Genomic DNA, 23,494 nt, shown 5'->3' with positions numbered 1-23,494 from the left:
GAATTCGCAATCTGCAAAATCCGCGAACTTATGCGAATTTGCAGATTTTTTCTTTTTTTTGTGTTCGCAAGGGTTTCTGCCAATTGGTGAGGGTTTTTTACCAGTTCGCAAACGTGAACTTACTTGTCGGGTCGCAACGGTCGCAACCATGTTGTTTCTACGTCTGGTTCATCACAGCACCCTCTGTTTCACCACTGCCACCCTCTGGTTCACCCATGCCACCCTCTGGTTCATCACTGTAGATTGTGGGGGGAAAAGCACACCTGCCCTGCCTCAACTGACATGAATTAATTTGGGGCTGATTAATGTGTCACTGAATTTGAGCTGGCACCTGCTTCCTTAGCTGTAAGTGCTTCCTGATTAATGATGAGCTTGACCTTTTGCACCTGCTAAGTGCTTTCAGTTTTGCAAAATTCGTTAGCACACCTGCCCCGCCTCAACTGACATGAATGAATTAGGGGTTGATTATTGTGTCACTGAATTTGAACTTCCAGTCTGGCACCTGCTTCCTTATCTGTAGCTATTCTCTGAGCCTGCTGTGAGGGTCAGAGCAGGGTCATAGAATAGTTGCAAGTAGGCAACTGAACTCAGGAGGGGGCCCTCAGGAAGCACTATAGGGAATGGTTACTAATGATGAGCTTGAACTTTTGCACCTGCTGAGTGCTTTCAGTTTTGCAAAAATCGTTTTTCTGCAATTTCGCGGGATTCGCGGGGAGCGAACTTGCGTGAGATCGATTTCGGAAGCCGCAAATTCATGCGAATATGCGACTTGTTTTTTTGCGGCTTGTTAGCTTGCCTGTTTTTTTGCGTTTTCGCAAGCCGGTGGTAGTGCAACGAGGCGAAGTTACCCTAGCGGTCGAACATGGGAGCGGACATCTTGTTTTCGTAACGTATTTCCGTTTCCGGGCGCTATGTGTAATCTCGCAAAGTATGCGGCTCACTAGTACAAGTTTGCGTGTGATCGCGGGGGAAATCTTGTTCGAACTTACCCACGCGGTCGTGAACGGACACGGCCATCTTGTTTTTTATTCATTGCTCTGGTTCTGGGTATGCTTTCTGTATCCTCTCTCAATATCTGCCATCCTTTGCTTGTTTGAAGTTTTTTTTTAATCTACTTGACTTATTATCTATCCCTCTATTATTCTAGCTCTATATTTTTGTGTTTTCTGCTACTTTTGGTTAATTTTAAACTACTATTTTAAACTCTTTTCTTTTCTTCTTCCCTATTCTATTTATTATTTATTATTTACCTTCCTTTCTGCCCAGACCATGGTAAAGGGAGCCAGGAAGCAGCCCGAGAAAGGGAAGGGTCCCGCACCCCGTGCCCGGCTCCTGTGCGGGTGTTTGAGGGGGGAGTTGGTGATGCCATGGGAGATCTTTAGCGCGGAGGAGGTGGCCGCACTAGTGTTCTATGTACAGCGCCGCCTCCCCAGGACCATCATGGCAGGCGGCAAGATCGCAAGCGTCTACGGGCTCCGGGAGCGCCGGAAGCAGTGGGAGAAGGTGTGCCGGGCCATGTATTCTCACTCTCGGGTCCGGCGCACCTACAACCAGGCCACCCACTGATGGACGGATCTCCTGGACCGGGAACGCGACCTGCTCGACCTGCTCGGCGTCGAGATCCCCCGGCTTGGTGAGTAGTAGTAGCTATTTCATCACTACTATGTTTTCTCCTGCTCTGTGTGTTATTATATTGCAAATTTTCGTTTTTTACCAAGAGCAATAATGCTGCCGATTACATTGTAGGTAAATTATATTTCAAAATCTTCTGTGCATTTCAGGTGCACTGCTCTCTTTCTCAGTAGCGTTGCTACTATGCTTATTTGTTTTCGATTTTGTGTACATTTCATTGGCCTGAGAAATTATGTATGAGTGTAGTTTACAGAACTGCGTAATGCTAGACACTAAGGGGCAGATTTTCAATTACCGGCGCATCCCTGTAAAGTAGCAGGGATGCGCCAGTAATTGTGCGCCACACCACCACCACCCATGGTGCGCCGTATTTACAATGCGCGCACCATGGGCCCAAAACGTCGCTGAAGTGTTACGCATCTGTGCCGTAAAGGCGGCGCATTGCTGGAGTTGCGTCGCAGCTCCAGCAATGCTCTGGGGTGCCCTATCTCCCCAATGCTGCGTCAAGCCGTAGGTCTGCTTCAAGCAGGCGCAGGGTTTGAGTGACGCTTCATTGTCCTAAAAGTGACTGATTGAAATCTTGTCGATTTTCCTCAGCCACTTTTAGGATGCGTTCCTGCGCAGGAACGCCCTCCCTTGAGCCTGAACGCCCCCTGATGGCGCAGGGCTTTACAAAGTGATGCATCTCCCATATGCGTCACGTTGTTAATATACGCCACACCAGCAACAACGGAGCAAAAGAGCCGCAAGGGGCTTGTAAATCTGCCCCTACAGACTCAAGTCCAGTCCTTTCTTTGTACACCTGGCAATAAGAAGAAATAGTGGTGGTGGATTGATAGTTTGAGTATTTTAATGACTGGTTAATGTAGTAGGAATCTTTTTAGTGTTGTCACTGATCTGCAATCACAATGGAGTTTGTCTGTCACTTCGCGTGCTGCGGACTGCTGCCTGCCAGTCCTAGGCGAACCTTTTTAGTAGTTTGTTTAGTGAGTTACATAACTTTCCAAGTCGACGGTCCGCAAATCAAGAAATACTAATATCATAGTAGACCACATGAGATAGGTCAATATATCCAGTGGAATAGTTGTCTATTTGCTATTTCGCCAAAATATTTTGTTATTGTTCTTTTGAAATGTTTGATTTGGTTGACAACAATCATCCATGTTTCGGGTCTTTCTTTCTTTCATGTTGTACATCAGCTCCCCCAGGGGCAAGAAGCAGAGTAGGAGGTGGTATCAGCTGCTGCTGCTGTAGAAGGACAGGATCGGTCAGGCGAGGGCTCCTTTCCTGGCCCCGGTAAGTTTTAATTTTAATATAGAGTACCTATTTTTTTCTGGCGTTCCTCATTCGATTTTTTCTAAATCGTCTTTGATCTTCTTTTAGACTGTATCTAAATTCTTATCCTGCCTCTACCATGACTCCCTGTGGTATTACTAGATTATTCTTATTAGTCTGTCTGTGTAGCTAACTAAGATTGCACATTTGGCAAAAGGTGTTAAACGAAACTCCAATTCTAGTTAGCAATAGCTCTATGCACTGAGTGCAGTCCTCTGGGATTGTCCATAATGTCTTTTCAAGTTTTCTAAATGTTTATGCTTTGACAATTCCCAACAATAAAATGTGAATGACCACCAAGAAAGAATAAGATACTACTTTACTTTTGGTTTGGATAGGAGGACAATCCATACTACTACTGTTGCAGGGACAAATCTGCACAAACAGAACTATGGACACTAAATAGTGCATTGTTTATAAATTATAATAGGCGCAGGTAGACTTTCCACATACCTCAGTGATATCAGACTTTGAAGAACCCCCAATCCCCTTACTGACTAGATAGTGTGGCAGAGTCATTTAGCTCCCGAATTCATCTATGATTGATCCCCAATGATGATTATCCAACGCAGGACAAGAGTACGGAGTCAGAGTCCAGAAGTGTCAGAGGCACGGACTCATGCTTGCAAATTGCAAAACCTTTTGCTCCGTCACTCTTGACCAAAAACCACAGAGTCTATTTACGTTTTAATGCTTTATTAAAAGTAAAAACATTTATTAAAATCAAGCTTGTCATAAAACATAAACGGTTGATTAAAAATGGAAAAGTGCTTAGTGATTTATTTCACACATTTATAGTGGGCGAGCCGAGCCCTCACCTGGTTTGAACTTTAATTTTTCTTTTTGGTGCTGAATCGTTGGTCACTCCGTCCTAGTGATGATGATCTGATCTTGCTCTTGTTCTTAGAAGTGAAGTTTCTGTCTGTCATGAGAAAAATGGTGCGTGTTAAAAAGCAAGCATTCATCAGTTGTGCCAAAAAGTGCAGCAAGACAACACCCTTCCCTGGAAAAAGGGACATTTTTACTTTAGAGTAGACAGTCACAAATTATTAGATTGGTTTCTGTATTCACATTTCTTCATTCCTAGACAAAATACTAGTGAGTGGTGCATGTCTATGACATGTAACATTCTTAAATGTACTTTGTATGTGGAACATCTGGTGCCGGGTCCAGCGCAGAGGTGGAGGAGGACACTTCTGGGGAGGAGGCAGTGCAAGTGCCGGAGGAAACTGCTGTGAGGGTTGCCACGGGAGTGGCGGGCAGTGGTAAGCTCTTATATTCCTTACTTATTGAGATTGCAGACTGCAGAGTGAGCTCTCTGCACGGGTGTAGTATATATGTTCTACAGTTAAGTTACTATACTGTTCAGAAGACTTTCAAATTTAGAACAAAGTTTTTATCAACCAGGTAGTAGCCTCCTCTAAATTTATTTCAACCCAGCGGTGAATTTTTTTTGAGAATCCAAATCAGATCTGAGATGAACTTGATGAATGGGATGAACGAAAAGCGAAAGAAGGGTGTAAGTAAGTGTAGAAGGACGAGCAAGTTAAAAGTAATAATGACTGACAAAAAAGAACGGTACGTGTTTGATTGGTGCCCGAGGTGGCTGGGAAGGAATATGATGCATGGCTGGGTGAAGGATGAAGCAAGGATGGGTGGAAGGAGAACAGCCTGGGTGGGTGAAACAGAAACTGTATGTGTGCGCAATATATCCTTTGGTTGAAATTCAAATGCAAGTCAAGCACGGATGTATGGCTTGCGGTTTCCCAAATTAAATGAAAAGGTTGTTTTCCCGTGAGAAAGCGTAAGGTTTGTCCAGATGAGAGACATGAAGAAGAATGATTGACATATAGTTTGAATGGATGGATGCCTGGATCATGGTACTATCTGACTCTTAGATAGCATATGTGTATCTAGAGAGAGTAGACGGTCACTGGATGAACTAAGTGTTACTTTGAAGAGCATGTAACACCGCACCCGCACGTCCGTCCCAGTGTAGGAAAGGCAAGGAAAAGAAGTTTTAATTTTGTCGGAATACTACCATGAATAGTAGCAGTAGTTTGTATTGCAAGCACAGCATATATCCGGCTATTACGATGGCCACTCACTACCTCTGTTAATAAGTTTAGTAGAACTCGGTCATTCATGTGTGGATGTATCACTGTTCACTCAATAAAAAGCAAAGCACCTAAAGTCATTCCATATGTAAGCAAATACATACCATGTGCAGTGATAGATAAGCAGATTATTTATCTTCTTCATTTTCCTTTTCTAGTATTCATTGGCACTGTAGGGTGAAAGGTAAATTAATTAAGCAGTAGCCCTTGCAACAGAGTATTCTCAGTGCCACCCATAATAGAAAAGTAAGAGCATCATCATCTGCATGTACTGGACTGGTACAGTAATGCAAGTCTGTCTCACTCATCATGGCGGGCGTCTGTTTTTCTCGGGTGCAAGTTGACTGCGCTGGCATTATGCCGGCTTGCAGAAGTTAACATACCAATTTTGGTAAACAAGAGAGAAGAAGAAGAATAAGACTGGTGTACTGTCATAGTCGACTCTAATGGAGTGAGTCCATAGTGCTCGTAGAAATAATTCCTTAAACTCCCACTAATGTTAGAGCAAGGATGAAGAAGTGGGAGGTTAGATAGATACTGGCCACAATAGTTATGTACTGCGCTTGCAAGTTGCTAGTTCTACTGTGACACAACTTTCTGGTGAATCATTTTGTGTTAATCTTAAAGAAAATTGGTTACAGACTATGTCTTTCTTTCTTCATATAGATGCTCCTTCCAAACCAACACGGAAGGAGCTGGCTAAAAGGGCCCGGCAACGGAGGCTGGAGGTGACTGTCGCCGAATATCGGCGGCTGGTGGCCAAGGAGGAGGGGGACACGCAGTCGACCACAACATCGACCGGGACAGCTGCATCCTCCTCCGAGCTCCCTGGGTCAGCCAGTCAGCGCAGCAGGTCTCCAGTGGTACGGAGCCGGGGTACCCCAGCCACCCGCCACCGCCGAGCAGCAAACAAATCAGCTGCCCCCCACAGCAGTACCAAAATAAGGTTGCACCGCCTTTCACTCCGGGTGTCCTACCTAGAGCAGGAGCTGTTTAACACCAAAACACTGCTCGAGACCCTCCGCAAGGAGCATGCCGACCTGGCCCGAAAAGTGAACAGCAGCTAGCAGTAGGAGGAGACTGTCCCTGGCCCCTTTTTCAAAGACTTCTGGGGGTGGGAATTGGGAGTTGGGTTTTTTGGACTTTTCACGGACATTCGTTGGGGTTAGGGAGGGGGGGTGGGTTGGGTCTTGAGGGAGATTATTTATGTTAGGGATGTAAATATACTTTAAACTTTATCTTAGCATACGTGTTTTTTACTGCTTTTGAGGCTGGTGGGTAGGGGTTTAACAGTAAGTTTGTTTTCCTGAAACGTAAATCGCATCTTGATTCAAGTTGTGTAAGTATTTACTAATTGCCCAAATGTTTTCAAAACTAAGTGCCACTCACAGAGTAAGTGAATTCAATAGTCCTAGGACTTTACTAGTACTACCGTCAGTCTCTCGTCTCTCCTAATACTCCATTATACTACCTCCCCCCAAACGCTTATCTTACCTGTAATTTGTGTTTGGAAATAGGGCTAGGCACAGGGCTGGCTGCATGGGAAATAGCGATTAAGGTTGGCAATCCTGGGCGGATGAAATGTCATCATTGCGGTGGTACTAGTGGTGTTACACAGTGGCAGTTGCAGCATATGAAAAAAAAGAAAATTAAACTTTGTTTGTCCTTACCGTAGCATTAGAACGTGTACAATAGAGAATATAGCAGGTGACAGTACACTAGAACAGTGCCACAATGTAGCCTAACAAATGGTAAAGTATTGAAAGTATAACTAGACCGTGCGTTAAATTATTACACAGCAGCGTAATAATTTGCCACGTCTAGGAGGAGGATGTTCTTAATGATCAATCAAGTTGATGGCGCACATGAAAATCTGCTTTCATTTGCCAATGGTGACTCTGTGTCAAGCTGAGTAAGAATATATCCTCGGATTCCTTCACCAGCCTGTTGCTATGACCTTATCCTCCCCAGCAAGTGTGTGGAATTATTTCTGTCATTTAGTCACACATCAATCAAAACCACACAGCCTGGGGGAAGAGGGTTAGGGTTTGGAAAATGGATGGGAATGGGGGTTTTGGGGAAAGTTTTGTTGAGAGAAGAAAAAAAAAGCACAGCATGGACAAACAATAATTGAAGATAAACAAATCTTTGGGTACAAAGCTATCCATAAATCTTTTAAGTGACATAAAGGAAGTGCATGCACTACTGCATGCATGGTTACTGAAAAGTAAGTAGTACTTTCGACAACCGTGAATGAAAGAATGCGACAGTACAGGGCTGCAGTAATAATTATGTGTTTTCACTTGCCTATCTCTACACTCAGAGAAACACTTCGTACATTAAATTAGGTTTGAAAAATAGCAGAAGTAAAACCTATGCAATGGCTGTAGGGATGAATTTAGAAGCAGAGATCAAAGAAATGCAGAGTCACACTCATAGAAGTTCACAGCAATAACATTACTTAAAAGATAATTAGAAAAGAATGGATACTGTATCTGTATGTTGTTGTAGTTGTCCTATTGAATTTGGTAAGTTGCATGCATCCAACCATTCCTCTTATTAGCGGGACTCCTCCATTCCATCTGGCGCTCCGTCCATCAATGTTGGTGACCAGAAGACACCCTGTCCACTGCCTGCCTGGTGGATGCTGAATTGCGGCTCGCTAATGTGAAGCCTGACTTCATTCTTTTTTCCCATTGCACATGCTGAAACCCGGCCTGTAATTATTAATGGAAAAACACGAAGTGATATTAGAACACCACTGACAAATAAATATAAGGTATGTACGCTGTGTAGTGCAAAAAGTCACACTTTGAGTTTCCTAATAGACAGTACAATATTTTTGAAAGTGCGTACTTTGTCTGAGTCTCCTTTTGAAGGATAAATAAGTATGGGCGAATTAATTTGGCGGATCTTTCCCATCAAGCTAGGTGTACTGTAAAATGTGTTTTAGAACAAAATTAGATCTTCCCAGCAGTGCTCCCAGACCCTTACTAAACCCAGTTGCAAACCCAGTCGCATAAATGTAGAAGACCCCCAATCAGATCTCCAAAAACAAGGCCTAGTAGAAAATGATGATAAAATGTACTTTGGAAGTAAATTAGGCCCAAATCCCTCCTTACCCACCATGGATTGTATTCAAACCACTTGCAAGCAAGCAAAAGTATACATACCCAGCATTGCTCCAAGACTCACAAACCCCCCCACAAACACCGGGAACCCCACAAATAGCCCGCCGAAAACGGTAGAGTGAGCGAAATCTCAGAAAATGCAAAAACTTTTTCCCCAGGGATTGTCTCCAAAACACTTTCTTTCGGGTATTAGACCTTCCCAGCAATGGCCCCAGAACTGTCAACCTGGGCGAAAACAAGTTGAACACCCCCAACAAGCCAAAAGGCAAAACCCGGGAAAAGCCACAGAAAACTTTGGGCCTACCTGGAATTCAGACCAAATGCGCTCTGCAGCTAGGCCCCAACTCCCCTTTTCCACCATGGATTTCCTGTAAAACAAAATGCAATCAACATTAGGATGTGCCAGTAGTGCTCCCAGACCCAAAAACCCACCCACAAAAACCTGGAAGCCCCCAAACAGCACCCCAAAAGACAGGCAAGTGAGCAAAAACGCAAAAACTTTTTCACCATGGATTTAGTCCAAAACACTTGATACCGATATTAGACCTTCCGAGCTATGCCCCCAGACCCCTGCAGCCACCCGCAAAAAAGCAGAACACCCCCAAACATGCAAAAAGCAAAAATGGGCCTACCTTCAATTCTGTCCAAATGCGGTGTACAGCTAGGCCCTAACTCCCCTTTTCCACCATGGATTTCCTGAAAAACAAATGCAATCAACATTAGACTGTGCCAGCAGTGCTCCAAGACCCTAAAGCCCACCCACAAAAACCTGGAAGCCCCCCAAACAGCACCCCAAAGACAGGCAAGTGAGCAAAAACGCAAAAACTTTTTCACCATGGATTTGATCCAAAACACTTGATTCCGATATTAGACCTTCCAAGCTATCGAGCTATGCCCCCAGACCCCTGCAGCCACCCGCAAAAAAGCAGAACACCCCCAAACAGGCAAAAAGCTAAAATGGGCCTACCTTCAATTCTGTCCAAATGCGCTGTACAGCTAGGCCCTAACTCCCCTTTTCCACCATGCATTTCCTGAAAAACAACTTCAATCAACATTAGACTGTGCCAGCAGTGCTCCCAGACCCCAAAACCCACCCACAAAAACCTGGAAGCCCCCCAAACAGCATCCCAAAGACAGGCAAGTGAGCAAAAACGCAAAAACTTTTTCACCATGGATTTGGTCCAAAACACTTGATTCCGATATTAGACCTTCCGAGCTGTGCCCCCAGACCACAGCAGCCACCCGTAAAAAAAGCAGAACACCCCCAAACAGGCAAAAAGCAAAAATGGGCCTACCTTCAATTCAGTCCAAATATGCTGTGCAGCTAGGCCCTAACTCCCCTTTTCCACCATGGATTTCTTGAAAAACAAATGCAATCAACATTAAACTGTGCCAGCAGTGCTCCCAGACCCCAAAACCCACCCACAAAAACCTGGAAGCCCCCCAAACAGCACCCCAAAGACAGGCAAGTGAGCAAAAACGCTAAACTTTTTCACCATGGATTTGGCCCAAAACACTTGATTCCGATATTAGACCTTCCGAGCTATGCCCCCAGACCCCTGCAGCCACCCGCAAAAAAGCAGAACACTCCCAAACAGGCAAAAAGCAAAAATGGGCCTACCTTCAATTCAGTCCAAATACACTGTGCAGCTAGGCCCTAACTCCCCTTTTCCACCATGGATTTCCTGAAAAACAAATGCAATCAACATTAGACTGTGCCAGCAGTGCTCCCAGACCCCAAAACCCACCCCTAACAACCATAAAGCACCCCAAACAGCACCCCAAAGACAGGCAAGTGATTAAAAGCGCAAAAACCTTTTCTGCTCCGATTTTCTCCAAACCACTCTTATCCGATATTAGACCTTCACAGCAATGCCCAAGACCAGTCAGCTCACCCGCAAAGAAGTAGAACACCCCCACAAGTGCAGAGTCTTTCTTCATTTGGCGTAATCCAGCCATCTGCTTTGAGGGAAATAGGATTCTGGAGGAGGAGGGTAGAGGAGCATGTTCTTGTGAACTTGTGAACCTGAGGAATGCAGACTGCAGCACCTTCAAATCAATAAGCAAATAAGTGAAGACAGTTCTGCTGATGGGCTTGTTTTTGTGATTAGGTGATTAAAGTTTTTTTACATAGATTTTGCAAAACAAAGAATAAAAGTGAATAAAAACGAAAAAGAAAGTTAGTGATTCATTGACTCATTTTCAGGGCTCGGTGTCAGGGAAGAAGAGCTCGTCCTCAAACTCTGCGAATTCAGACGGGAGTAGGTCAGTTAACAGAGAAGAACTTCCCTCATCTAAGTTTGTGTCCTCCTCGTCTTTTTCCTGGGTGCATTATCGTATTTTGTAATCTGGTGGTATGAGGTGCTGATTCATCTTGATCATTGTTAACCTCTCCACATTTTTGGGCGAGAGGCGGGTCCTTTTGAAAGTTACAATGCCACCAGCAGCACTGAAAACACGTTCAAAAGGCACGCTTGTCAGTGGGCAAGACAAGTAATTTATAGCCAGGTTTGTGATTTCTGGCCACACATCTCTTTTCCCATGCCAATACGCCAATGGGTCATGATGAACATAGACTTCTGTTGAGTCATTCAGATAGTCCTGCACCATCAACTCAAGGTTCTCCAGGGTTCCTCCACTTTGCTTAATTTTTTCTGAGACCTTTTGAGAAGTAAATCCAAGCTGAGTTAGCCAATCCTCTTCCTCACACAATGTTACTGTTGTGTCTGGTGCAGATGATACGGTTGCTGGTGTTGTTAACGGCTGAGAGGGAAAATCACTCACTTCTGCCACAGCCACAGATGCAGAAGTGGATTTTTTTGACTCCGGATGGCCTGCTGATGTACTGCCTTTTCCTTCAATTTCCTGCCGTTCTCTTTCAAACCGACTGGCTGATACAGCTAGCCAATGTTTGTACTTTGTAACATCTGCGTCATCAAAAGGAAAGAATACTCTTCCTGCCACTGCCTTTTTGTACCGTGGATCCAGAATAGTAGCAGAAATGTAATGCTGTTCTGTGTGGATCTTTTCAAGATGTTCATCGCAAACTAGGCGCTGTAATAACTTCTCCGCCAACTCAAATGCTTCTTGCTTTCCATCTTTTTGAAACGTAGAAGACACCGCCTTCAATTGGTGCTCTAACATGCGCAACAATGGGATAGCTTTTCCCAAATTACAGTCCTCCCTGCTGACTGCACGCGTGAAGACCTCAAAAGGACGAAGCATGTCTGTCAGGCTTTTAACTTGCTCCCATTGCTCCACCTGTATCCTCAGGTCTATCATAGGTGTGCCCAGTTTAAAGAAATACTGATCGACTACCGCATACTGCTCATACAGACGCTCAAGCATGTAGAAGGTTGAGTTCCAACGTGTTACCACCTCCTGCATGAGTGCTTTCACTAGCACTTTACGTTCATGTTGCAGGCGCCTCAGCTGCTTCCGGGCCTTAAAAGAATGGTTGAAATGTGTGCACATTCTTTGGCAGGTGGTCAGTAACTCGCACACTGGACTTTCTTCACTCAAGAATTTTTTAACAACCAGGTTTATACAGTGCGCCAAACACAGCACTCTGAAATAGTTACCCTTATCCATGGCCTTAACTACCTTGGCGCCACTATCCATGGAAACATAACCAATCATGCGTTTTCTTGGGGACAGCCATTGAAAGACCTTTGTGTTAAACTCATGCAAAATGTTTTCTCCTGTATGATTTTTCTCCATGGCAAACATGGCTAGTGTTGCATGTTTCCGATCAGCTTTATAAACTTTGTCCATGTCAACACCTGCGTTTACCTTTGCTTTAACCCCTGAAAAAGAGACCCAGTGTGCAGTGATGCACATGTAATCAAGGGCTTGGCAACTGGTACACATGTCTGTTGTCAGATGTATAGTGTGAACAGCACTCTTCTGCAAAGCTGCCCCAATCACCTCCAGCACATCTTTATGTAGTGCTGGAACCGCAACCCTGGCAAAATAGAACCGGCTAGGAACCTTCCATTTAGGGCAGAGAGTTGCCACTAATTCAAGAAAACCCACCCCTTCCACAAAAGAAAAAGGGAGAAGGTCCAGCGCTAGCATTTTAGCCAGCTTAGTGTTATACAGACGCGCCGTTGGGTGGTTGCGTTCAAATGGCGCATCTGAAAACAACATGCTTCTAATGATGGGCTGGACCATTTTACGGGATGATGATGACTTCTTCGACCCAGTTACGCTCAGTGATGATGAACTTTTTTGCATTGGTGTCTCACTCTCTCCCACACTCTTAGTGTGGCTCATATATCTTGCAGGGGGTGTGCTGCTGACAGGGGTACTGGGTGTAACTGAAGAAATGTTTGACGCTTCTTCCTCCTCGTCATCATCAGAAACATCAACGGATACAATTTGTTGACTTGCAATTCGGGCTGCCTTGATCTCCCTTAGGTGCGCATGCCATTTGACAGTGTGCTGTCTCTCAAGATGACCTCTCTGGCCTCCGGTACCATAGTTGGTACCAAGCTTACCACGACTAACTCGAACCTTACAAATGGTACAAATGGCGATGTTTTCCCTTGTTGGGCTAACACTAAAGAGGTCCCAAACTGCGGACTTTAAATGTCTGTGGGGGGCGGAGGAGGCGATACATGGAATGGTAATGCCAGATGAAGTGGAGGATGTGTGTTGCCGAAATTTACTACGTTGTGCACTTACAGCACCATTAATTGAGGAAATGGAGGTCGAGGTGGATGGAGGTCCCTTCTGGCGAGAAAATATGGAAGCGATAGGTGGTGGTGTACTAGTTAACTGCATTGGTGGTGGTCCCATTGCCACGTCTCCAACATCACGCTCAGCAGCATTTCGGGATAGGGTAAAAATGTCTGTTTGCTGCATGCCCGCTGAGGCTGGAGTGACATCTATGATGACTGCATCGTCGTCGTGAGAGTCTTCATCAGCAGGAGTATACGCCACTTCTTGTTCAGCGTCATCATCACACTCCATAACTATGAGACTTTTGGGGACCTTCCTTTTACGCTTAGCTACCTTTGTTAGATCATGGTGTGCCTCACTCTTAAACGGCAGTGGTGGTTCCCAATTTTCATCCATATCATCAGAAGGAAGGGGGCTTGAAGAAGATGTAGGGATCTGGAAGACAATGAATGATCAGGAGGAGTGGCTTCCTCAAATGATACCTCGGCTTGAATGTCGATTACCTGATGTGCTCCTACTTCGGGAGGAACAACTATTGTGGGCACTTGTGCCGCTCCATGCACCTCTGCTTGCGCCTCTCATTGCGCCGCCTCTCCTTCCACATGTACTTGGGCTTGTACTTGCACATGTGGTTGTTGTTGCAGCTGTGGTTGTTGAACACTCGCCAGATGAGTTACAACAACCTGTGTTGATTGAGGGATGCTGCTACTTTCTTGCGAAGAGCCAACATCACTGGTCGATGGTGATTGAAAAACTATACTGGCTGCCTCTGCAGCACTCAAGGGCTTGGACCGAGTGACCCAGAACAGACCTGTGAAACTGATACTAATTATGTGTTATGTGATGTACTTTGTACTCTGTCTCTCCACTAAATTTACCCTATTCTGTCTCCTCATGGGAATGCTCATGCTCATCTATCTGGGCTTTTGCACATTCACCCCTTACTGTGCATACTGTGCAATATAAATCTCATGTTGTTGGCTTGGATATTACCTTTATCCGGATACCAACCCACTAAGCCTGTGTTGTCGACCCGATAGTTCTATGGCTCTGGGGGTTTAATTTGTTTCTCTTTTCTCCTATTATGTATTCTGGTACTCCCCGTTTTTATTACTTTGCACCATTTAATATATTTTTTTGTCGACCGGGATCTTTTTCACACTACAGCAGTAACTAGTCCACAAGGCTGTTTTCCCTTTTTCATGTGTTATGTTTTCTTTAGATCTTATTCCTATTCTTGCCTTGGGTTGGTTAAAAATGCTTACTTAATCAGCTTGTCATAACTCTTTAGTGGACCACTTACCAGTCCATTATGGCCACCATCCTCGTGCTTCTTTTTTTGACCCCTTCCCACACTTCACAAAGGTTTTTGGCAATAACGATCTTATCGATTTGTCTCCCTTTTCTTTTTTATTTCTTTAGGATTACTCCCTGAATTTATTGCAAAACATTGCTCGGGGTTCGTATTTTCTTTTTTATTTACTATGTACGCTATAGCTTTTTGTTTATTCTTGACGAGTCCATCATGGCCGCCATACTCGGACGTGCTGCTGTCCTTTTTCCTGCCCACCACTCCGTGGAGGGCTGGATCACATGTCGCTTCCCCTTGTAAACACTCAGGTGTTTGTAATTATGCATCATGTGACCGGCACGCCGGCTTTTAAAAACAGGATCCGATCTGACAGAATTTGTTCGATTGAATCTGTCACGGGCCGCCATTACAAGATGAAGCTCTGGAGGTAAGCGCTAACTTCAATATGCTCTTTACCAACCCCGTACTGCCGAATCAGTTTCCTTTGTACTTTCCGGTCGGCGGTCTCTATATGTGCTTGCTTTGAATTTCTTCCTAGTTTACTTTAAACCCCCCGATTTTTCTTTTAATGTGCATTTTGCACATCTAAGTACTTTCCCTTTGTGTGTTGACTTTTTAAGCTGGCAGCATTCGTATTTGGAATGCGCTTGCTTCTTAAAACACTTTCGATGTGTATTTGGTACATTGGAAGTATGTTTCAATTCTCTGGTGTGTGCTGCCCGGGGGGAGCAGGGAGTATTTACTTCGCACGTATGCATGTTATGCTGGGCGGCTTAACATCTCACATATGTTGCTAATGGGCATCTGTAAGATACATATATTTTATATGGGATTGCTAGGGATTAATATTACAGTTTGTCTACTGTCAAAGTTAGACACACATTTTTGTTCACCTTGATCGTTGATGGGTGTATTTTATATTTCTTTGATTCTTATTTCCCACTGTAGCACGTGTGGCAGCAGCTTACCAAGGACTGCACATACGTCGCCCTACGTCCAGTCTACTTAAAACATTAATGTGAGTTATCCCTTATAATCCTTTCTATTGAGACCCACGATCGACCGCCGCCCCCCCTCCACCACCCTTCCCTCCCCCCTCCTTACCACCCACCCCCTGCCCCCCTCCCCCTTCTTAACTATATTTCTTATCGGGTCCACAACCTTATACTGTGTGTTTTGCCCGGAAGCACACTAGGACCAATACTAGCGTAGTTGCTGGTATTTCGAATTTGGGCTATACTACCTGTAAGTCACTATACTCATGACACTTCTCTAATTCTATTCCTTTAGATTCAATTTGAGAAACTAACCTTCATGCAACTGGCGTTATCAACCTGACGGCCTGTGACTTTTGTTTACACCTCTATTCCCAATATTGGAATCTCTGTATTAGGTGAGGAGACGAGGAATTTTAGTCTACCCATTCTGTTAAATTAAATTTTCATACTGACAACAATATCTAGGGTTGTACATTATGAAGAGCCTTTGGTGTTTATTGTTTGATTGATTCTCTGGTCTCCCACCCCCTAGTCTTGCTTAGGGGCCTAGGCTGATTAGACACTTTTCTCCTTCATTTCATAGTAATGACGACATCATATTTTAGGTGTTTCTCTTCTTGAGGATCTAATAACCCCATCCTTACCTATACATTTAATACATCTTGATTAGATTATGTTTTCTCGTAGTTTATAGTATTGACAAATTCATATTGTAGGTGTCTTTTGTTTTTTATTTGAGGACTCAACAATCCCGCTGTAATTTTTACATTAATATATCTTGTCCTCCAGCATTCTTACCATTACATTGGCCAGCTTCTTTGTCAACTTTATTGCGCCACAGCAAGACTAACCAGTATTTTTGGTGAGAAATACATTGTATACATTCTCGAACAAATGGGCTTAGTCAGTTGCGTGTGTTTTTTAGAACTGGTTATCATTCCTTATCTTGCACAGTTTTATTTAAATGCATTTTTACTTTTTACCTTTATTCCACTCTAGCTCCTTCCCCCCCCCTCCTTGAACTCTGCCCTACTTCACTCTTCTCATTGACCTACTTTTCTTTAAACCCTAGATGCAATACATGGTTGTATACTATTTCGCGTAACAATGTGATTACTGTATTTACCATGTTGTACCATCATTGCTGTATGTATGTCTCAAATTGGGGTAACATGCCCTCCAGATAATAGGATTGTTATTGTGGTCTCCTTAGGTCTTGTGTCATCTTTTTTGGCTTTAGAAAGCCTGATCTTATGTTTTTAAATTGTGTATGTTTTTTTGCTGTGATTGTTTTATGTGAGTATATGTCAATAATATATGTGTATCATTTCACGTTGTTTTCAGCCCTGACGAAGCTCCCACGGTTGGGGAGCGAAACGCGTTGTCTGTCCTGTGCACTTTGAAAATACGAAAATAAAAAGAAAAATATATTTTTTGATACAACTTTGGTCCTGTTTTACTTCGTGCTTGGTGCTGCCTCCATTCTTCTCCATGGATTATACAACAACATACGCATGCAGCAGGTGGGTGTTCCCTGTCCGGCTCAAGCACGTTGGGCTTCAGAACTGGGGGAGGAAATTGATGATGAGAAATGGATGTACTGTTGTCTCCAGACCGCACAGATTTCTGCTAGTTGTAGATTGCATGTGATACACTATAAATTCTTACACCACCTGTAATACACCCCAGTCAAAAAGTTCAAATATCAGCTGTCCGATAATGATTGTTGTGAGAAGTGTAGGAGGCCGGCAGTGGGATTTCTTCACTTGGCATGGGAATGTCCAAGGGTGCTGGAGTTTTGGGAGCCGGTCCACCTGGCGCTCGATACAATGACAAACAGCACATTAAATATTGATCCCTTAGTGGCACCGTTAAGCTATACTGCACAGATACCCAAAACACATCGCAAATTCTGGCAAAATGCAGAGTGGCGGGTAAATGGGGTAGGGGGATAGCACCGAAGTTCAAAGACTGGCTGGGAGATCTGATATATTGCCAGAAAACAGCTGACTATTTATGCGGAGACACTTCCGCAAGCCTCGAGGCCCAGGGACATAAGGGGCCACTACACAACTATCTCCTCCTGCAAGATGCTGATGGGTCTGAAGATACTCCTCTGGAACAGGTTGTTTAGAAGAGCTATGTGACCACCTGGCCCTGCGGCTGATACCCTTCATGTCATGGCCTTACAGTAATCATACACTGTCTTTGGTCCCCTGCAATAGGCCCTACCGCTCTAACGACAGCATTGGACACCCTGTGTCAAGCAGCTTGGATGATTTGTGTGTAGGACTAAATTATGCTCTTTGGGTATTGTGTCAGAAGATTATTTTAATACATGCTTGCTTAATATTGTCTACAACATTTGTACATTTTCTGGGAAACATGGAACCATTGATCTATTTATATGCTGTACTTTATTCAGTTGAAAGAGAGTGCAATGTAAGATGTGGCCTGTACTGTTTATTCTTAATTTACTACTATACGGACAATGTACTGGACGTTACTTATGCCAAAAATAATAAAAATAAATGTTCGGAAAAAGATTATGTATGACTGGTATTTACACCTCCAAAAATGAAACTCTTTTTCCTAACACATTAGACAAATGTTGGCGGGGATGTGGGCTACTTGGTGATTTCCCTGCCATTCAACCTTTTTGGAAGGACATTCTCTCCCAGATCAAAAAGATTCTAGGATACCCAATTTCAGACTGCCTGGAAAACATCCTGCTGGGGTTGCACGGTCCCAGATTGAAACACCAAATCCTGGGGGACCATTCCACATGTGGCAGTGCCTGGGGCAGCCATAATGTCAGCGGCAGCAGTATGGAAGAAACTGTAGGACCCCTCTCTTCCTAATAGCACGTCCAGCGGTGGCAGGCTCTGGCCCTTGAATGTATGACTGGTATCACGGCTGACTCCCGTAAAGGTTTTGATTATATTTGGAGTCCTCTGCTGGGGTGTCTATTGGAAGGTTTGCCACTCTTTGCTTTCGGCCCCAGATTGTGGGCCCTTCATCTCTTTCAAACATAGCAAAGTTGGACCCCATTGCTGTCCGGGGGCAATAGGTCTTAAGGTGTTTGTGCCTCCCCACATGCGCAGCTCTCCCATTCTCCCTTGTCTGGGAGTAGCCCCCCCACCCTTTCCCTCAGTTTGTCCCTGTACGGTCCACATTCTCCTCAGTCCACTATAGTCATGTGCAATAAGTGCCACGGAATTGTTTAGTTGTTTACCCTTTTGTTTATTTTGTTGGCTCTCACTCATACTGTAATGTGCATTGAGAGATATGTAGATTGTTTGACATAGTCAGTTTGATAATGGGGGAAGTTGTACCTGAATATATCAAGCATTATGCTGAGAACTTGTGGGAAAGATTTGTTTTTTCTTTAGCTATTTGACGATCTTGGCTTGGGCTTGGGATGCTGGTTTGGGGGGCCTGGCATTGATGCTCCCCTGCTCTGCCATAGGCTGAATGGGCTGAAAAGAAGAGCAGAAGGAAATAAATAAGTAAAGCAAAAAAGAACATAAATCATTAAACAATTTACAAAAATGTTTAAATGTTCAAACACAGAAAGGTAATAAATAAAATTGAGGGGTAGATAAATTATAAAGTGGTAGGATTAAACATATTAAGGACAGTATCCAAAGTAAGCCCTAGCACCATAACAGTGCAAAAACAAAGATGGCTGCACTCATGCAAACTGTGTGGCATCTTTTGTCTGTTATTTCTGGTGCAATAATGCACTTCACATTGCATATATCACACAAACGGGCACAGCGTCCAGCTCTGCCCAATCTCAGAACCCTGCACAGCACTGCAGAGTATTTTGCTACTTTGAAGAGTTCTGTGTAGAGCAACTACATGTACTTTACCTGATCCTAACTCTACCCAGTTTGAGGATTGTGTTTTCACAGCAGGAAACCCCCAATTGCAGGACACCACACAAGAACAATAAAAATATGAAAATAGGCAACAATGACGTGCACAGTCGGATCAGCCACTTTGGGAGCCAAGGAAAATCAGTTAATGTACTATTCCTTCTCAGGGGCACCTCCTCCCTCAAGCATATCTGTTTGTAAAAGGTACAATGCTTGGAATGAATGAGTCAGAGTCCCATTATCCAGGTTTTTGCCTGGCAGGACGCACTGATCTTGGCACATACCCCTCCCACCATTTCTGTCAGTAAGTCCAACATACATCAATGTTGCATTACCATATGACGGATGGCTTTAAGTTCTTCCTTTATCCCATTATGGCCGAGCTCAGTGCTTTTCATTATCTTGCGCACCTCCCCATCTGGAGATGAACTACATTGCCAGTAAATACCCATCAGGGTGGAGCTGCCCTATTGCATGTGTTGTGCCACAATGTTCATGTGTTTCCAGGAGTATGGCTCCTTTACCTCTGGAACACAAGAAATAGAGTGTAAGTTTCCAAACAATACAGGGATGAACCTTCCCTTCTAACCATTTATAATTATTCACCTTAGTATCCAGATTTCCTGACATGTGGTATCTATGCTATTGTTAAATCTTCCCCTACGAAACTCAATTCAGTTTGTATCATTGAGGTTGATCGTCCTATACTGGAACACAATCTGTGGGGTCCATTTGTTATTAAAGAAGATATGTTAAGAGCCACAACTGTAAGCGGGAGCGGACGTGTTCATGTATTGGTTTGGTGCTTTTGCTTGGAGGCAAACAGAATCCATCTCTACAGTGTCCTTCTTGTGCATCCTATCTAGCTCAGTTTGAATGTCACTAGGCTGTGAAAAGATAGAATGCTGTGGGATTGGTCGTGTATCGGGTGGGAATTACTACTAATCTATGGGGTTCTACTCTGTTGGGTTGCATAATAGCCAAAATCCAACATAAGTATAGGTGGAGAATGTGTTTTGCTTTTCGGGGGATACTCTTGGGACAAGTAAAGTCTGTCTGCGCCTACTGCATGTGGTACCAGCGAGCAGACATGACATGACCATGCTGATGTTGTGGAGTCCACAGTGGTTATGCGCTGATACCATGTGTTGTGTAAGAGGGCATGTGTAGAGAGTGTGGAATGCTAGTGTTGGGTTCAGTGAAGTTATAAGTAATATGGGGGCAGTCACTACACAAGCGCAGTGATAGCTTTGGGGTAATCTCAATTAGGCTAGGCAGTTTTTGGGTGATTAATTGATTCAACCACCACCATATTAAACAGAGGGTACCTAGAAATGCAATAATACATTACTTATTGAATATTTCAGGTCTTGGGATAAAGCCAGGGGAGATGTCTGTAATCCTCTGGTAAATGAGGCAGTCTTTAGTCAACAAATTGTGAGGAAAATACTTCAAAGTAAAGTATGTAGTTCGTTCACAGAGTAGGTCCTATTGGGGTGCTAGTGTGACTACTGAAAAGGTGGCACAGATGGGCATTTGATTATCGACCTTGGAGCTGTTTTCATTGGCTAATTAATAAAAAATTTAATTATTGCATGTGACATAGTCAATCATTTTCTTCAGAATTCCTGTGCTTTTCTTTAAGGGTTTTCTCTCCATACAACATTCACACACATTTAGAGTGAGGCACTGGAAGGTGGCCCTAGTTAGGGTATCTATTTTTATGGGTTAAGTTAAAGAGTGGGACGCATTAATTTAAATGTGTTGCTGGGCCTCTCCCTTCTACATGATTGAAAAGATATTTTACATGTTGATTTTGGTGAGCATGTAGATGGTCTCAGTTCTTAACTAGCAATCTGTGGGTTACGCCAGCCCTCCAATATCCTAAATCTCCTAGTGAGTGCCTGGGAATGCTTATCAAAGTGGGAGGTATCTTTTGGCCTAAATCTGTGCGGGGCTATGTACAAAGAGGGGATGTGTTGCAATTGAATGCTGTTGGCAATCGCAACTTGCCTAAGGTAACGTATATGCACCGTCAGTACGGGAATGTGATGAACAAAGTGAACCTTGTGGCACCAGGTGTCTTGGATACGTCCTTTGTTGCAGGTTTCTTTTGGGTTAATTTTGGCTTCTTTTTGTTGGTCTTTTAGGTGCCTCCCTAGATATCATGTGATATGTTGTCTTATATTTCTATGAAAGCAGAGGTGGTCGGGAATTTTTTCCATGACCCTTTGTACCCCAGCTTATGTTGATGTGCAGTGTTTGATGGTGGGCTTACAGTTTTCTCTAAATGGTATATGTAAGGTCATGTGTGTTTGGATTATTGCCTGGCTTACTATGGAGGTGAGTGCATTCTGCGTCCTGCTCATGCTTGGAGCTGTGATCGACCTTGTGAATAAGGGTGGGCGTAAAATCCGTTTTGCGGGCGAATTTGCGGATTTTCCGCGATTTCGCGATCCGCGAATCTCGCGAAATCGCGGTAAAATCCGCGAATCAGCGGGGACGAATTTTCAGTCAAGCAAGGGTTACAGCAGCAGGTGCAAAAGTTGAACCTAATTTCTTTGTAACCTTTTACAAAAGGGTTACAAACAAATTAACTTCAACTTGGACACCTGCTGCTAATTGCTTCCTGGCGCCTCAGTTGCCTACTTGTCACTATTCTCTGACCCTGCTCTGACCCTTGAAGCAGGGTCAGAGAATAGTTACAAGTAGGCAACGAGGCACCTGTCCAAGGAATTAAACCTTATCAGGAAGCACTTACAGATATAAAAAACAGGAAGAAGGGAGAGGATGGCAAATACACCCATTTTGAGTTGTCAGGAGGGGTTAAACTAAAAGAGACCTTTACAGCACAATTTTCATATGCATTTTGCTAAAAATAAAAAGCTGTATGTTCTGTAGGGGCAACTCAGGAATCTGGCCATTCAGAGATCCGGCCTCTCTTTCTTTCTCTCGTTCTCTCTCCCTCTCTCTTTCCCTCTCTTTCTATCTCTTTCTATCTATCTATCTATCTATCTATCTATCTATCTATCTATCTATCTATCTATCTATCTATCTCTCTCTCCCTCTTCCATAAACAACTGCATGGGTAACTTCGCAATGCAAGCGGCTCGCGAAGACGCAAAAATCCCCGCGAACACGCAGAAAACCCAGCGAACACGCAAAAAACCCAGCGAACACGCAAAAAAACAAAAATCCGCAAATTCGCACAAATTCGCGAATTTTGTGGATCGCGAATTCGCAAATCCGCAAATTCGCGGATCGCAAATTCTCAAAATTCGCCCATGCTTACTTGTGAACCCCCTTCATCGAAGGGCCCCCTCTCCCTTGGACTATGTCTTTTCCAAGATATTGGGACCTGCAGTTCCTGGCTGTGGCTAGGGAAGTCTAACTGGTGTCACGCTTCTTTTGTCACTTTATTGGGAGATGACCCATAGAACAGGCTTTGGATACTTAGATGATAAGGGGGAAAAGAAGATAAAATATTGCTGTATGGGGAGTTTGGTGTTTTAGGCCAAAAATCTAGTTGAAACTTGCCAATGTTGGTGATGGACTATAATAGCTGGTTGTTTTGGTGAGTCACCCCTCCCAACTGACTTGGTGCCATGTGTCAAATCTTGTGTGCATGCTGGGGAGGTTATGGGGTCTTCACTATCCGAAGCGCACAAGAAACCTTGCTGCCCTAACTGGAGGACAGCTTTGTTTTGGCTCTATAAGGGGGCCTTCATTTGGCTGTAAGCTTCTGTTTGTTTGGGGGCATTGTTGGGATCACACACCATACAGAAAATTTGGTCCCGGGTTGGAATCCCGAGAATGGGGCTCCTTTGATTTAGTGATTAGATCAGAACCCGCCTTTTGGGTGTGGGGACCTGGGTGCATGCTTTTATGGACTGTATTGGGAGCCGCTCCTTGGACTGCATTCCCACTGGGGTATTTTCAGCTATCCCCGCCCTGGGGGATCACTACCAGGGTGAGCACTAGACTTCAGCCGGCACCCTAAATGGGGGACTCTAGTGTGGATACCCAATCAACAAAACACATGCAGGAGCCCTGAATTCCTCAAAACAAGTAGAGGCTTGAAATTCCTAATATTTTCTTATCGCTCCTTACTTTCACTTTTGGTACAGAGAATTTTGTGATGTGGACGAAATGAGTGGTTTGCATTTGAGTTTTTTAACTTACTACATGTTTGGGTTCTGCGTTTGTGGGAAGGCATTGCCCTGCCAGACAGTTATCCTGCCCTGTCGCTTTTGCTGTCCCTTTCTCTTTTGGGCTGGGTTCGCTGTCTGTTGTTGCTGGTGAAGACTCAGAGACAGAATATTGAGCAAAAAATAGCGAGTTGCACCAATATCGAGTCATTAATATTGTGGTTCAGATATATCAACAGCAAGAATATCATGGCCAT

This window comes from Lissotriton vulgaris, chromosome 9 (assembly GCF_964263255.1).
Source record: "Lissotriton vulgaris chromosome 9, aLisVul1.2, whole genome shotgun sequence".
Lineage (NCBI taxonomy): Eukaryota > Metazoa > Chordata > Amphibia > Caudata > Salamandridae > Lissotriton > Lissotriton vulgaris.
Note: the sequence above shows the minus strand (reverse complement) of the source record.